General features: G+C 49.1%; 1 protein-coding gene across 1 annotated transcript in view; it reads right to left on the reverse strand.

Annotated features, from left to right (window-relative positions):
* Window positions 1-17,684, reverse strand: part of ANAPC5 (anaphase promoting complex subunit 5) — a 655,776-nt gene that overhangs the window by 333,575 nt on the left and 304,517 nt on the right. The gene's annotated exons all lie outside the window — the stretch shown is intronic.

Raw genomic sequence — 17,684 nt, forward strand, 5'->3', positions numbered from 1 at the left:
ATTCACAGAAGGCTCGCTCACCCATCCCATAATGTTAGGGAGCTCCGTTGAGAGGATAGTAAGAGCCATGTCATCTAATGGCAATACGTTGGGATTAGATGATAAACAATTGTTATCCACTTCTCTGCATTCTTTAGTGCCACTGGATTCAAGACCCCTGTCCGGAAGAGACATTTGGTGAAGGGTCGCCCTGTCAGAGGAAGTTTGTGAATCAACCATTGGAATTACCTGTACTTTTATTTTTTTACATGGTGATTTTGCATTCTCCAAAGTGGGAACTTGAGTTAGATCAATGCACACAACCTTTGCATTGATAGATGATTCTGTGTTGGTATTAGAATGTAATCCCCTTACGTTCTTCTTACATATGGTAGGTGTTAGGGAGAATTCTCTCTTTAGGCTGAATTTCCTAACCTAGTGAGTCCCCCAGCAGCTTTGCTGGATTTCTGGAGTTTGTTTTTTTCCTCCTGCCAAGAGTGAGACTCTTTTTCTCCCACTCTTGGACATGATTTATGGTATTCCTTTGATTGGTAATGTGTTTTATGGGCTATGGGGTCCTTTACTCCATAGGGTCTCATGTGTTTTTCCTATGTGTGTTACACAGCTTCCTCCATGCAGTAACACAGGGGTGTCATAGTGACACCCCACCATAGATTCCATACCCTGGGACTGACTACTGTCTCCCAGGGCATGTAAAGTCACCATTGGCTTTACTAGTCCCAAATTATTAACAGAAACCAGTACAAACCATCATATTGTGGACGTACTGGTCCGGGCAATTCGATTGCCCCGGGGTCTGTTAGTCGAGGGGGCACGTCTCCGTCCCCCCTGATCGAGGTTTAGCTGGTGGCAGTGGAAACTACTTTTTATATTCGACCGCGAATATTTCCCTATGGGATTTTCCCATTGTTCGAGGCTACCAACTTTAATTATTTAATTCTCATAGCCTCGAACATACCGCCGGTTTATTTAATTAATATGAATTCTCCTGTTGGTATTTTTTGCCAAGACTCGATTCTAAAATGGCGTTTGTGTTCTCTTCTGTGACTCCAACCCAAGTCGAGCCCTTTGTTACTCTTTTTGGCGGGCTTCTCCACAGAAGCCTCCAAAAGTGGTGCCACTCTGTCTGGGTACCACAGGGGGTGTGGGAGGGGGTTTAGGCACCCTGGACTGAGTTACCTTGGTAACTCAAGTCGCACTCTTGTGTGATTGGCCCAAGTGGTGAGCCGGCCGGCTCACCACTTAGCATGTTTGATTGACAGCTAGGCTGAGTGAATGGGGGTATGCTGCATAAAAGCAGGGCTTTGGGGACTGGAACTTGAGAAGTCGCCACAGGACCTGAGAATCCGACGAGGGAGAAGCTGAGCCGACCTACCACGACGACACCACTGGTGGAACCCTGCAGAACCGACTCACCACTTCCGGACGACAGAGAAGATCTCCCGGCTGGAGAGGCTTCTTCCCCTGACTGGTGGGCACAACCAGTTTACCTTTCTTTCTTCGCACCCCAGACCGGTTTGTGGTCGAACTGCCCGTGCCAAGCACCCCAGCGGCCGGATAGCCACTCACCACTGAACCGCGAATCAACGGACTGCTCCTTGTACCTGAGAAGCTCCGCGGATGGTTTCTTCCCTGGCAGTGCAACGGACTCCTGTCTTCCTCCACGACGAGATCCTCTCTTCCCCCGGACTAAGCACCGACTTGCATCCGCTGCCAGGAACAACTGCCCCTGCTGGAGTGTTCTCACCACTTTAAGGTACCGTGTCCGCCAGGCCTCACTTTCTAAAGTTTGCTACAAGGTAATAATAACTCCTTAACCTTCTGGACTGGGCTGGCCGCCTTGACCCTCTAACTGGTCCCTTTCTTTGGTCCAACTCCTTTTTGAACCATTACAAGACTTTTGTGCACTGCAACCGTGTGACCTTGGACACATTTTGTTTCGATCCTCTTAAAGCGGATCTGGCCTACTGACTCTGAATTCACGGTTTTACTTTGCCGTCCTCTCTTGTTATGTAAAAGTGTTGAGATCTGTTTCAATTTGTTCTCTGCTTTTCTCTCCCTTTTTAAAACGAACTATTAGAGTGCCATCTACGTTAAGCACTCACCGCTGTCTGAAAATAAGTGGGGCTTTACTTAAGACTTGTCTAATATTCTTTTAAGGGAGTGTATATCTTTTAGTGACCGTGTTTCTGAATTGCTTACTATTAGTGCCTGTGTGTTTTTCTAGATGTGGTTTTAAATAAATAATTATATCTCTTTTACACCAAGCCCTGGTCAGTGTTTACTTGTTCTATTGTGTGCTCTTGACCTATTGTGAATACTCTGTATACTGCCTAACTCTTTTTGAGGGAAGTGTGACTGCTCAGCCACAGCTACCAAGTGAATCTGTGTGGTACAGACTGCTACCAAGTGGGTTTACTGCCAAACACCTGTAGTCTTGAATCTTTTGCAGTGGTCCCAGAGGGAACTGCATAGGTTTCTGCCTAACAGTAGGAAAGAATTTAAATAACTGTGATTGTTTTGTTTTTTCATTATTTGTTAGAAGATGATGGGGAACCTCCATCAAAACAATCGATTTAAATTCTACAGGCAGGGCAGTTAACAGGTTAGTCAATAAACCAGGAATCAGACCTACCTCTTTAGTTTTGGAAGCAGAGATAGTTGTAAAGGAATTATTTGGATTTTGTTGTTGTTCTCTGCCATATCGAGAAGTGTTTTTGATTTCTTGTTTAGTTGATTCAAATAGAGGAGTTCATCATTAGATAAGCGGCATACCTTTTTTATATTTGAAGTGTGAAGTGTCATTTTGTTACTTGCTTGATTTTTTGTTTTTTTACCAAGACATTCTGGATTTTTTTTTCCTATTTATTCTTCTTTTCTGAGCTTTTAATTCAGCCTAAGTCAATCTATGCGAAAAGGTTCAGTTCAAAGATTTGTGTGTCTCACTAGTAGAGGAGGCGGATGTCTTTTCTGACAAATTTGATACTACTTTTTCATTATTGTCAATAATGTCAGTGCGTGGAGTAGGACTAATAGGTGTATTAAGTAGTGCTGCTAGGTTAATTTCGTTTGATTTGCTTACTGCACTATGTTCCTTAGCTCCACACAACAGCGCTTAGAGCTGATTATTAATCTGAGTCATAATGTCTGCTATATTCTCAGTGTTAAGTGTAATTGCCTCAAGTAGCATGTTATTGGAGGCTTGTGGTGCAGATTTCTTATTGAAGGGTACACCCTCGACAGCTTCCACGTATGTTTTCATTTGGCCTACTTGAGAGGCGGAATCCAAGTGTTTGCGTTGCTTTTGAGGAATATTCCGTGCAAGCGACTTTCGAGAGGTCTCGTAAGATGGTGGGTGTTTTAGATGCTTGGCACGTGGGGATTTGAGCAGGCAAATAGTTGAACAAGTTACTTTCTTACCTGGTAACGTTCTTTCGATGGGATGTTCCTCCGACGTGTTCCGCATCTTTGACGGTGATTACCACAGCTGTGCTGCTACGGAAAACTTTTTCGGTGTAGGCGTCCTGCGTCTATGACGTCAATACGCTCCCTCGAGGACCTTCTCCGACGGCCAACGTCACCAGATGTTATATGTAGGACGCACGACGCACGTAGCCTCAGTTGTAGTTTTTTCCCCCAGAACGTGTGGCACCATTCTTCTGCCAGCCTTACCACAGAAAGCCTTGCGGAAACGGAAGCTGCAATCGCAAAAGAAATTCTGTAGCGGGACAGGTAGGGAGGGTACGATGTGGAATACGTTGGATGACCATCCCATCGAAAGAACGTTAGCAGGTAAGAAAGTAACTTGTTCTTCGAGGGGATTGTGTCCTCTGACGTATTCCACATCTTTGACAGACTCCCAAAGCAGTACCAACATAAGGAGGTGGGAAAAGAATTTAGAGATTTTAGAATGCCCAATGAAATTGCAGAATAGAGGACTGCCTTGCCTTGCCCACAAAAGTATGAATAGAGGCACATGTGGCCTCTTCGCAAATATTGCGAATCGGATCACTCCTCTGTAGTGCAGTGGAGGAAGCCATACCCCTAGTAGAATGGGCCTGTAAACCTACAGGAGGGTCCTTCCCCGCCAAACGATAACATTCAGAGATCGCCAAAATGATCCATCTAGACAAGGTCTGCTTCGTAACAGCCTGACCTAAACGCCTTCCAGCGTAACCAATAAAGAGCTGATCGTCCACTCTGACCCGGGACATCCGTGAGAGATAGAAACTCAAAGCTCTCCTAGGATCCAAACTATGGAGCCTCTCCTCTTCCTTACCAGGATGTGGAGGAGGATAGAATGCCCGAAGAATTACCTTCTGGCTCAGATGGAATTCCGACACAACCTTTGAAAGAAAGGAAGGCCGTAACCTAAGGACAACCCTGTCCTTATGGAAAACAGTGAAGGGTGGTTTGGCGGAAAGTGCCTGCAACTCACTCACTATGCGTGCGGAAGTAACCGCAACTAAAAATACAGTTTTAAAGGACAACAGTCTCAATGGACAAGAATGTAAGGGCTCAAACGGAGCTCCCATCAGGAACTTTAAAACCAAATTCAAATCCCATCCCGGATGCTGGAAAATTGACGGTTAAAATACATGAGTTACCTCTTTCAGGAACTGAGAAATCAAAGGGATTTTAAAATATGAACATTCCTCAGACAAGCGCTTAAATATGGACAGCGCCGCCAGGTAATCCTTAATGGTACCTACTTGCAGGCCCTTGTGGGCTAAAGAAAGCAAAAAAGACAAAACCAAAGGAATGGAACATTGGAAAGGATCCACATTCTGTACCCTGCACCAGTTGCAGAACTTCTTCCAACGGCAACGCTACAGGGATTCCGTTGCAGGCCTTTTGGCCGAAAGCAACACCTCCATCACGTCTTCAGGGAGGTCCCAAATCTTATATCTTGCCTTTCAGATACCAAGCATGAAGGCTGAGAGACTTGACCTCTGGATGGAGAACCTGACCCACCTCTCGTGAGAGCAGATCGTCTCGTTAGGGAAGACAGCGTGGAGGGCAGATGGACATGTCTAGAAGGTCCGGGTACAACGCTCTCCTGGCCCATGCCGGAGCAATGAGGATCATTCGGGAACCGAACCTCTGTAACCTGCGCAACACTTGCGGAATGACGGGGACTGGAGGAAACGCGTATAGCAGTGGGAAAGACCACTCCACTACGAACGCATCCACTAAGGCTCCTCTTGGAGGAAATTCCCGCATGCAGAATCTTTCGCACTTCCAGTTGACACTGGTGGCGAAGAGATCCTCTTGTGGGGTCCCCTAAAGGGCGAAGATCTCCAAAAGAACTTCCTGAGCCAGCTCCCACTCGTGAGAGACCGTGCTTTGCCTGCTCAGAGCGCCTGTCGCCGAGTTTGTCTCTGGCCAGATGAACTGCTGAAATCGAAATTTCCAGCTGGATGGTCCAGAACCAGAGCTGCATCGCCTCTCTGCACAGTGGGAGTGACCCTGCACACACCCTTTTTGTTGAGGTAGTGCATGGCCACTGTATTGTCTGTCATAATAAGGACATTCTTCCCCCGTACAGACGGCAGAAAAGCCTTCAGGGCTAGCCTGACAGCCCGCAGCTCTAACAGATTGATGTGGAGTCTGTACTCCGACGGAGACCAACGACCGCTGGCCGCCAGCTCGTTGGCATGAGCTCCCAAACCCGTGAGGGATGCGTCCGTCATGATCGTCATGTCCGGCCATGGATGATTGCCAAAACTGAGCCCCCTCTGAACAGATTTCTTTCGACAGCCCACCACAGAAGGTCCTTAGCGACCGAGGGTGGAATCTGAACAGGGTCCGACTTCCTGCCAGAAAACTGCGACCACTGCATCTTGAGTGCCCACTGCAGAGACCTCATCCGCAGCCTAGCTTCTGGCACCAGTAGAATGCAGGATGCCATGAGGCCGAGCAATCTCAAGAACTCGAACGTCGGGAGACTCTGGGCACGTTGAAATGTGTCCATCATCTGCAGAATGTGGTGAGCACTCACCTGCGGAGGCGAACACTGCCCCAGGGAAGTGTCGAGCACTGCTCCAATGTACTGGAGCCATTGGGTAGGTGTCAAGTGGGACTTCTTTAAGTTGAGGGAGAAGCCCAGCCTGTGAAGGGAATGGCAGGTGACTGTCAGATGATCCAGGACTAGCTTGGGAGAGCGCGCCCTGATCAACCAATCGTCCAGGTAGGGGTAGACGTGAATCCCCCCTTTCCTGACATATGCTGCCACCACCATCAGCTTGGTGAAGACCCTCGGGGCGGAGGTCAATCCAAACAGCAGGACCCAAAACGGAAAATGCAAGTCGCCAACCGCGAACCTCAGGTACTTCCTGTGCTTGGGATGAATCGCACATGAAAGTAAGCAACCTTGATGTCCAGAGACACCAACAAGTCCTGAAGTTGAAGGACCTGGAGGACTTGAGAGAGAGTAACCATCTTGAACTTGTCCTTCCTGAGGAGCTTGTTCAAACCACGCAAGTCCATGATGGGTCTCAATCCCCCGTCTTTTTTCTGGATCAAAAAATATGGGGAATACCATCCCTTGTTCCTCTCCGCTACAGGCACAAGTTCTATGGCGCCTTTCTCCAGCAGGGATTTGATTTCCTGCACAAGGAGCGGATCCGGTCTCTTCAAAGAGAGCTTCCCCGGTGGATTGTCATGAGGCCTCTGCCGGAAAGGAAGACAGTAGCCGTGGGCTATGATCTCCAGAATCCACACATCTGAAGTAATGGCATGCCATTCTACAAAATGCTGCGCCAGCCTTTCCCCAACCGGTGAACCATGGGACATGGCCTCATGACTGAGCGGAAGTGGCTGCGGCAGTGCCTGAGGGCAAATAGGCAACTGCCCGCGCGGCTTTGGCACCTCGAGTACCTTGTTTTCCACCTCTGGTACTCCTACATTGGCCCCTTTAACTGACAGCTCCCCTCGATCTACCAAAGGAAGAGTAGTATCGAAAGGACCCTCCCCTCCATTGCTGTCCCCTAGGACAAAAAGGCGGAGGTTGACGTACTGCAGCGCTCAACCACTTCGCTGCAGCTTTGGAGGTCTGCAACCTCTCAAGGCTCTCGTCAGCCTTGCTGCCAAAAAGATGGACACTATCAAAGGGCATGTTGAGAAGCCGGGACTGTACATCAGGAGCAAACCCTGACTTCCGCAACCACGCAAACCTGCGCATCACAGTGCTCGCCGCCATGGACCGGGTGACACAGTCTGCCACGTCCAGACCCGACTGAATGGATTCACACATGGCATCCTTGCCATTCTCAACGAGGGCAAGAAAACCATCCCGTTCCTCCCCTTCGGGAATATGTTCAGCTGCCAAAGATACGCAATTCTACAGAGTGTGCATGAATCTTGCAAGGGCACAAACGGAGTTGGCTGCTTTCAAAGCCATACCCCCAGAAGAAAATACCTTCTTCGCCCAACCGTCAAAGCATTTGTCGTCCCCATCAGGAGGGATTGTAGAGAACGTCGCCTGCTTCGCGGGGGTCGTAGCCGCCTGTACCAAACTCTCCGGAGTGTGGTGCATGTACAAGTAGCAGGGGTCGCCACTGGCTGGACGGTATTTTTTCGGCAATGACTCATTTCCTGCCGGAAGACTCTCCAGAGTAGTTCAAGCCGCTGCCACTCTTCTTTATAAGGCCATGTGAAATGGCAACACCAGGTCAGTGGGTGGACCTTGGTCCAAAATATCTGCGAGGTCATCCAGCAGAAAATCCACAGGTGGAGCCGACCAACCCAGATATTCCGTCACCCTCGACATGAGGCGCCTGTACGATGAGTCCGCATGCGCACCAGGCTCAGGCCTGCCAAATTCGACCTCCGGGGAGGTACCCAGACTACTGGCGTTGTGCAAAGACTGACGCAGGTCTTCCAACTGGCTATGCCCTGAAAACAGGTCATCAGGAACCTCAGGAGGCACCTCTTCCTTAGACCCTTCGTCAACCTCAGAAATGTACTCCAAGGGTTGGAAGAATTCCACCATGAGAGGAGGGACAGAGTATGGGTCGAAAACAGGCCGCACAGACTTGCTGAGCACCTTCCTAGGCTCTCCGGGGTACCTCTGGCAAAAATTCCTGAAAAGGCGTCGAGGGCGCCGATGGGAGTGGCGTTGACGTCGACCGAGGCGCCGACGACTTCGACAGCGGCTTCAAGGCCGGAGCCCCGAGCATGTCCTTCGACTGCCTCTGCGCCGATGGCGTCGATGGCTTCCTCGGAGCCTCGAGAAATTCTCTCGACGGACTTGGCGCCGAAGGCGTTGATGCCTTCTTGGAAGGCCTCACAGGCTCCAACGGTCTCGACGGCATCGAGGACCGGGACCTGGAGCGGGCACGATGGCGATCCTCCTTGTCCGACCGAGACCTCGAAGGTTCTCGTGATCGCGCCGACCACCCGAGCACGAAGGTGTGCGAGCGGTGGCTCTAGAGCGTTCTTCGCCAGCTTCTCTCGAAGACGCGGCCGGAACGGTGCCCTGCGATTCAAAAATCACCAACATCTCCTTACGGAAGGTGTCCCATTCCTCTGGAGATGAATGCTTGGTGGGACAAGCAACCTGCCATCTGGTGGAGTCCTCAGACGAGGACGGGAAACGTGACCGATGACGGCGCTTCCTAGCACGCCGCGAAGAGGCCGAGGAATGGCGGGACCCACTCCTGGAACAAGACCACCTGGACTTAAGCCGACGTGGAGAGTCACCCCTCAAATCGTCGGTCGAAAGTCCAGCAGACTTCGACTTACGGGGTTTGGAAACACTACCCGCAGACAGCTTCTTCTTCCGCTCCCGCAAGGCCTTCTACGTCAAAGACTGCTATTCATCGCAGTCATCAGTGGCGTGGCTCTCACCCAGGCACCAGAGGCAGACGTCGTGCGGGTCCGTCAGAGACATCTTGGAACTGCGGTCCCAACACTTCTTGAAGCCTGACTTCGGGATAGCAGAAGACGAAGACGTTTTCTCGTTGAACTTACAACAATATTCGGAAGAACCTATACACAAGAACTGAGGCGCGCTGAGATTTCAAAGTGAACACGTTCGTGGAAAAAAACGGAACTGAGGCTACGAGCATCGTGCGTCCTACATAGAACATCTGGTGACGTCGGAGGAGGTCCTCGAGGGAGCGTATCAACGTCATCGATGCAGGACGTCTATGCCGAAAAAGTTTTCCGAAGCAGCACAGCTGTGGTAATCACTGTCAAAGATGTGGAATACGCCGGAGGACACAATCCCCTCGAAGTGTGCATATATAAAGCCCTCCAATTTAGTGAGCTTACCAATGATGTCAGATATAGATGTTTCTATATCTCGAATTTCAAGATGAGTTAGGTCATGGCCCTTATCAAGTAGGTTGAGGATTTGCGTTAAAACTGGAAAAGAATAGTTGTCCAGGTTCGTTAAGATCATGAGATTGGGTGCTGCTGTTGTAAAGAATGTGCATATTAACTTCAGAGCTAAATTGATGTATGTCAATAGGGATCTCATTGTGAGTAATGTCATGATGATTACAAGACATTACCTGGTCTTTTGACATCAATTTATTAGTTAAGAAGGAAGGAGAACTGGCAACTGGGAGATAATTTGATCTAGAGTACACCATATCAAGTGACTGTGTGTTCCTGATCATTAGCATGGGGGTGAGTAAATAAGCAAACTTCCTCTATGTTTGGAGGAATGAATGCAACCAGTGTTGCGGGCCCGAGTGAAACTCTAATTGGCTTGCCCCACTCTGCTTTAACTGCAGGACAAGGGATGGAAACATCTGAGATACGGTTGTCAAAACGTTCTGTTGACAGAGAGTGTTAATTTATTGGTTGTACTGGAAGGTGGCGGAGGTGATGTATAATCCATTTCATCTTCTACTTCATGTGGCGCATAAGTAGTCGCCATAGCCGAAGCAAATGGGAATGAGTAAGTCTGAGCAGTAACTGTGTGTCGCGTTGGACAAGAGCGAGCTGTTACTTCTGTTGGGTCAACCTGCTGTCTGTGTATAGGTGTTGCTAACGCAGCAAGCTGTCCACACGTTAATGCTAATTGAGATGCATTCTGAGCAACACCCTCTGTGGTTTCCTGAGAAAGAGTTAATGACGATGAGGCCATTCGGGGAGGCGGGCTCAGATTGGGCAAATGTTTCCCACTCCTCAGACCCCTAACCATATTAGATCTTTGGAGATAAGGTATAGGAAAGCGAGAACAATACAAGAATTTTGGATGTTAATGTGATTAATAGGTTTTGTTGCAAACTGCTTCACAATTGAATTGATAATGTTTTTCTAGGTCCTCTACCTGAGGGCTATGAGCACCAAAGCCTAAACGCTAGTTTGTAAGTGCTGAGAATAGATAAAGTAGTACAGCGTGCGTATTTCATAGACGGCATGCAGCAGTCGACAATTGTCATTACGTCCCGCATATAGTAAAAGTGCGGGACATACATATGACCACAGCGTTTCAACACATAAAAAGTGTACCTCTTTACCACTGTCGATGGATTGAAGTGAAGGCTACACTGACAACTAAGTAGACTTTAAACATAAAAGCATTACCTGTGTGCTGATGGCCACCAACATCAATACATAGAGGCGCGGCTGCCAGTACAAGCACATTCCAGCACACGTGATAAAAGTAACAGGAGAAGCGCTCGTCAGTATGAAGTATTTGGGCAACAAGAAAGAGCTGCCTACTGTCTGCCAGCCCGGCCAAAAAGGCTCAACAGGCACTTTCTTGAGGCACACGCGCTGAGGCACTTATACCCTTTGTAGCAACAGTGATCAGTGGGGGCGGAGCTTAGATTTGTGTTACTATAATATGGAAAACAAAGCCAAATTGAGTTTTCAAAGAGTGAAAAGGAGTCCATATGTAGTGGACAATATTAAGCAACATCCAAACAGTTTGTAAACACACGGTAACAGCAAAGATACATTCATAGATCCACGAGATTCAGGAGCGAGAGCAGCCGTTAGTCCCCAGACTCAACAGGCACTTTCCAAGGCACTTCCTTGAGGCACGAGGGGTGGTTTCGGGTTGCTGGGGAACAGTTTGTATGCAGCTGAGTTTCCGTGCCCTCTTTGGAACAGAGGCGTCGGGACATTGGTTGGATAGTCTGAATGGTGCACATTGACATTGGGGGACCATAAATGTTAAGGGCTTGAATTCACCCACCAAGCGAACCTTGATGGGTAGGGAATTTCTCAACAGGGGGCTGGATGTGCTGGTGGTTCAGGAGACTAGGCTGGTACGTGGTGAGGAAATGCGTATCCCAGGGGCTCCTATTGGGCAGGTCTTCTGGGAATCGGGGTCCAGTAAGATAGGTGGAGTGGGCATCCTCCTTAACCAGAGAATCCGACTGGGCGAACCGCGGGTGTTGAAGAAGGCTGATGGGAGGGACCTGGTGGTCTTCGGGATCCTGAAAGGAGTACAGGTGACCCTTGCCACAGCATATTGCCCAAACATAGGTCAGTCCCAGTTCCTTTGGGAAGTCATGGGGGAAATACTCAGCCGGACGGTGGGATTATTATTGCTGCAGGGGATTTGGGGGGTGGGGGGGGTGCTTTAACATGTGGGCAGACCTATGCATGGACCACAGTGGCGGTGATGGCAGGGGGAGTACAGGATGTGGCCTTTCCTGGTTAAATGAGTGATCAGGGCTTGGTTGATTGTGGAGGGAGTGCCACCCGGCCGATAGGGGCTATACCTTCTTCTGCCCATTCTATGGGTCTAGAACGAGGATTGATTATTGGTTTATACAACAGCAACACGGGCAAAGGGTCTTAACAAGTGAACTTATCCCCATTGGTCAGACCACAACATGGTTGACATGAACATCTCGATGACTGGCCTTAGAACAAGAAAATCCCTTTGGCGCTGCAAATACATGCTACTAAAGGATGTTGTCTTTTACCGGGGAAATGAGGGCGGTGATAGATGAATACTTTAGCCTCAACAACACCGGCCTGATGTAACTCGGGATGGTGTCCAAGGCTGCCAAGGCCACATGGAGAGGCCTCCTAATATGAGAGGGTGCCACCAAGAAGATGGTTAGGATCCACCAGATAGAGAGGCTGAGGAACGAGATCCGGGTGTAATGCTCACCTGGTTCCCACGGAGGCGCGGCGTCGAAGGCGCAGAACTCTGAAGATGGACAGGAAGGGCCCCTCTATTCTGGCTTCCCTGGCTCGTTGGATACCCTCCTTAGGGTTTGGAAGGATGAGCTCTCCATCCTGCTTCTGATGCAGGGGCGCGTTGAAACCCAGTTACTTCACTGGATTGAGGATTGATGGGAGTTCAGGTAAGCTTGACTGTTCAGGTAAGGCGCTGTAAAAGGTCTGTTCAAAAGTTCAAGCTTAATAATAATGTTCGTTGTCTAATTGCAGCAAGCGCTAATGCTTATGTCTTTTTCCCCTTAGGGGCCGGGGTTCGGAATGCCGGAGATATGGCGCCGACCCGAAGTGAAACAGTTCTGGATGAGCGCTCAGGTAATGTCTTTGCATTCACTCATGCAATGTCTTTGTCTTTTTTCCCCATAGGGGCCGGGGTCCGGAGATGCCAGGAAGCGGCAGGACCCGAAATGCAGTGGGAATAATCCAACAGGTAAGACTTAAAAGGAAACTGAGCTTTCCTTATTCCTTTTCTCCCTCTCACCTTTGTTCTTGTCTTTTTTCCTCTAGGCGCTGGGGCGTAGCTGAATCCGGAAGATCGCTGCTGAAGATGGAAGCGCCTTGCAAAGATGAGTAAAATGCAGCGCTGCAGCGATCGAAACGAAATGCCTTTTAAAATGATGTCTTCCTTTTCAGGGCTGTTGGAGAAATGACTCCGCTTTTCTTCTCCTATTCTCTTCCTTTCTCCCCTTGCAGGTGTTCCAGGGTGCTGGCAGGCGTGGCTGAAGTCAGGATGCAGGAGCTGACACGGTGAGCGTCCAGCTGCTAGGTGCAGAACAACGCGAAGCATGTGTGGCTGTTCGGGTGGGGTTTAAATAGCCTTGGAAGAAGTTCCTGGTATGTATCCTTCCACCAATCAGGTATGTATCCTTCCCCGACCACACCCGGGTGGTGAAGTAGTCCTACAGGTTAAGTAGTCCCATTCAGGCCTCAAGAGGGCCTGGATGAAGCAGCAAGGTCTGCATCAGGTAAGTGTGCACCCAAGCACTTAAACACATATCCTCTTCTATGAGCCTGGCGCCTAAGGCGCCAGGACTGGGGTCCGCTATGAGCATGGCGCCTAAGGCGCCAGGACTGAGTCCAAAGGGCCCCGACTTGGGCCCACTGAGACTTCCCTGGGGAAAATGATGTCTGCCTCTGGGGTTGCTGGGCCCGGCCTGGCTCCTTAGAGGTAGGCATCATGACACCGGGTTTGGAGACTGGGGAGTTGGGTGTGGGGGTGAAGGATGAGGATAAATTACAATTCGCAAGGGAAAAGCGACAGGAGTTGAAGGAATTAGAGGTGGGGAAGGTGGTTTCTGCCCTACAGTTCCCCAGACAGCGATACTATGAGAGGGGAGACAAGGCGGATGCCCTGTTGGTGTCAAGGCTGCGGGGGCCAAGAGCTGACCAGTGGGTGACCGCAGTGGAGGATTCAGGGGGGGGGGGCCTCTACAGCCCACCACAAGGGACATTTTGCAGGAATTTGCCACATTCTATGAACAGTTGTATGGGGAAGAAAGGGTTGTTGAGGCGGGGGAGTTGGAGAGGTATCTGAATGGGGTGCCCCTGCCGACTCTACGCGTGAGTGATGTTGAAGACTTGGAGATGCCGATTATCGAGAAGGAGATACTGAGGGCGATTCGTGGGTTAAAGTTGGGGAAGGCCCCTGGGGACGATGGGTACACAGCAGGGTTTTACAAGGTGTTCTCAGGCAGTCTGGTCCCGGCATATGGCTAAGTTGTAAAATAACTTTCTGGCCTCGGGAAGGGCAACCCCTTTGTTTGGTAGAGCACTAGTAATGGTCATACCCAAGGCGGGGAGGGACTGTATGAGCTGTAAATCATATCGCCCCATATCCCTTCTACATGTGGATGCCAAGATCTTTACTAGGGTGTGGGCCACGAGGATGGAGGCGGTCATTTCAAAATTGGTTCACTCTACCAGGTGAGGTTCATTCGGGGGAAGGCAAGGGGCCGACACACTGCGTAAAACGCTGCATCTGATAGAGGCTGCAGCGAAAAGAGAAGGCAACCCGGTGCTGGTCGCCCTCAACGCCGTGAAAGAGTTTGAGCGAGTGGATTGGGGCTTCCTCTACGGAGTCCTGTGCAAATACGGTTTCGGGGAGAGGGTTCTGAAGCGGATACGGGCATTGTACACATCCAGTGGCACGGGTGGCCGCCAATGCGAGATTGTCATGGTCCATCAACCTGACGAGGGGTTTGAGGCAGAGATGCCCCCACTCGCCACTTCTATTTGCGCTATCAATGGAGCTGCTCGCTGAGCGGCTTTGGAGGGCTCCCCAAGTAGAGGGGATCAATGTTGGGGAGAGGGAATTCAAGGTGGGGCTGTGCGCAGATAATATTTTGCTGCACTTGGTAAATCCAATGAGTTCAACCCTGGCAGCCCTAGAAATAATTGAGGAATATGGGACCTTCTCAGGTTTCAAGGTGAACAAGGGAAAGTCGGCCATATTTCCCTTCGCAGGAGATGGCCAGAGGGATATGGACGCTCTCCGGCCCATGGGGTTGGAATTCCAACTAGGGAGCATACATTACCTAGGGGTTACCATGGTTAGGCCTGGGAGAGACTCTTCAACAAATTATTCAGTAACATGGCAAGCTGAGGTAAAGGGCAGACCTCAAGGATGGGGAGACTGAACGCCCTGAAAATAAACCTTCTGCCAAGGGTACTGTATCTATTTCAGATGTTACCCAACAGGGCTCCTGAGGCCCTCCTGCAGGGAGGCCAAGTAACGGACGGTGCGGTTCCTTTGGCAAAACCAGAAACTGATGGTGGGATAGGATACCCTGATAATGCCCAAAGACAGGGCGGGGGGAGTTGGGCTTCCAGACCTGATGCTATATTACAAAGCTGCACAAATGGGAGCAACGGTACCACACCTGCGGGAGAACCCTGATAAACAGAAGGTCTACCTTGAAAAGTATCACATGCGCCCTGCTACAGTGGGGGGAACGGCTTTGGGTCCCAAGGGGGTGGCTCCCAGGGAGTATTAAAGAACACCAGTTTCTGCAAGTTTACTGGGACATGGGGGTAAGGGAGCTGGAGTGCGCGGAGTCCCCACATGGCCCTTTCTGATGAGTGATATTTGCTCCCCCCTGCCCCCCCCGTTGCGGTATGAGATACCCGAACCGGGGGGATATCAGAAATGGTTACGAGGCAGAAATATCCAGGATCAGTCAATTGTGGGTGCAAGGGAGATTCATAGGTATGCAGGAGTTGGAAGCCAGTTTGGGTGTCGGAGGTTGCCCGTACTTCTCTACCTCAGGCTGAAAGGGGTTTTTACTGCAGAGAACTGGAGGAACCGGATTCAAAGAGTCCTCACTCCTGTAGAAAAGTTGTTTGATAGACCCACTGAGATGAGGAGTCTCATCTCGCTACTCTATAGGGCCTTGCTAGAACCTTTGTGGGGCTCAGTGGAGGGACTCCAGCAAAGGCGGAAAAGGGACCTGTCTGGACTTCAACTTACACTTTTGGCAGTTAATGTGTAGGAGGGCTTTTAAAACATCAATAGCCTGTCAGTATATCTCCATGGCGTGAAGTTACTGCACTGGTGGCAATACGACCCGGTGCGACTTTCTAAGATGTTCCCTACAGTGGGCCCCCTGTGTTGGCATGGCTGTGGGGACAGAGCTGATTATTTATTAGCACAGGTGGTAGAGATGTCGAACGTTCAGGTGTTTTGAGCTGAGGTCCTGGGATGGATTAAAGATGTGGGCGGGAGGGAATGGGTGTTGGAAGCAATGTTGGTACTTTTTTGTTTGGACAAACAAGAGGGACAATGGCACACCTTGCCTCATAGGACTCATTTTCTGTTATTAGCTGCAAGGGCATGCCTCGCAACACATTGGAAGAGAAGGGAAGTCCCGAGTTTAAAGTAATGGTCCGACACAGCAAGGGACATTTATCTTCTGGAAAAGAGGGGGAATGGCTGCAATTCTGCAACCGTCTTGGGTAGGGAAAAGTGTAGAGAAAAGTGACGTGCAATTACCTAGTTTGGTCTCGCTCAGTTCCGACCGAGGCAGGAGGAGGTTTAGGATGTGCACATAGTTCTAATTAAGCTTACTCGACCTCTCTATGTTGGAGTTGTATATTCTGGGCTGGAAATCTTGCATAATATGAACAAATGAAAGATCCCGTGTTAGAAACATGTGCCAAGGGCAAACATCCCCTGGCTTGTTTGTATCTTTCCATGTTATCTCGAAAACACATTCAATTTACAAAAAAGAAATAAAATGCAAAGTGCATCAGAGGTGGGCTTCCTCGGCACAGTAAACCAGTTATAGAGCACATAAGGGTCTGGGACCCAGTGAAGTTTAGCAAAGCAAACTTAAGAGGTAGGTTTCCAGACTACAGTGGGGAGACCACAGACAACCAAGGAACTCCTTGTCATCTCAGTGGGGAGACCACCAACCCTAAAGATACATCAGGGTAATTGAGTCATTCCCCCTGGTCCTATTGAAAACTACAAAAGTGCAACCCAGGAGAAGGGAGTCATTCTCCTGCACATTTGATAAAAGATGGGGGAATCCAGTGAACAAGGGCAAGGGAGTCATTACCCCTGGCCTTGTGTTGAATTGTATAAAGTAACCAGGGGAAGGGAGTAATTCCACAGGATACTATTGAAAACAACAACAGTGCACCCCAGGAGACAGGAGTCCTTCTCCTGGGTGTTGAATAAAAGACTGTGAAACATGCGAGCGCAGGAAGGGAGTAAATTCCCCCTGGATTTTCTTTTGAGAAAGAACAATTGTTGGACACTGTTGAAGAACCAGGAGAAGTGAACCGTTCTCCTGAAGGATGAACATTTTGTTAGTTTATTCTTTAGTTATAATGTGAGGGTTAGAATAGGATTTGACACAGGGTAGTGGACCTTTGATTTGATGGACGTTCTAGCAGTTCCTTTAGTTTTTGTTCGAGGCAGTGAAACCCCTCATAGAAATAGGGACAATCATTTGTTCTACCCAAGAAATAAAAGTCTATAACTAAAACCGTGGCACCTTTGTGTCAGTCTCCTCATTCTAAACCCTTACAGATTGCACAACACTCATTGTGAGCTGCTGTTTATCAATGCAACTACAAAGTATGATTTTAAACACCACAGTTGTCCATGCAGGCTTAACTGAGAGCCCAATGTCCTTTTTTAGCATGCTGATTAGCATGTGTTGATGGTGAGGGGGTTGAGGGGAAATCTTCAATTGGAAAAGTACATTTTCAGGGTCAATGTGAACATGTTCATGGATGTTTCACCTCTCTGGTTTTGTTTGTGGAGAAGCGCCAAAGGCAATTGGCCTAAATCAGAAGATGGCGCACAGAGACTTGCTCAAGCACTGATTTTTTACAGAGTCATTATTTTGTGTTTTTGTGCCCATTTAATTATTTTGCATCCGTCTGTGACAAGAAATAATTTCAAAATCATGTATCATTATGAAAAAGAACATACATTTAATTTGCGTAGGCCTGGTCCCTGTAATTGTCTGATAATAAACTAAGTAGCTGCCGCCTATGAGGCATTCTGCAAATGGCTACAT

The sequence above is a fragment of the Ambystoma mexicanum genome, chromosome 10 (genome assembly GCF_040938575.1).
Source record: "Ambystoma mexicanum isolate Mex_15411 chromosome 10, UKY_AmexF1_1, whole genome shotgun sequence".
Taxonomy (NCBI): domain Eukaryota; kingdom Metazoa; phylum Chordata; class Amphibia; order Caudata; family Ambystomatidae; genus Ambystoma; species Ambystoma mexicanum.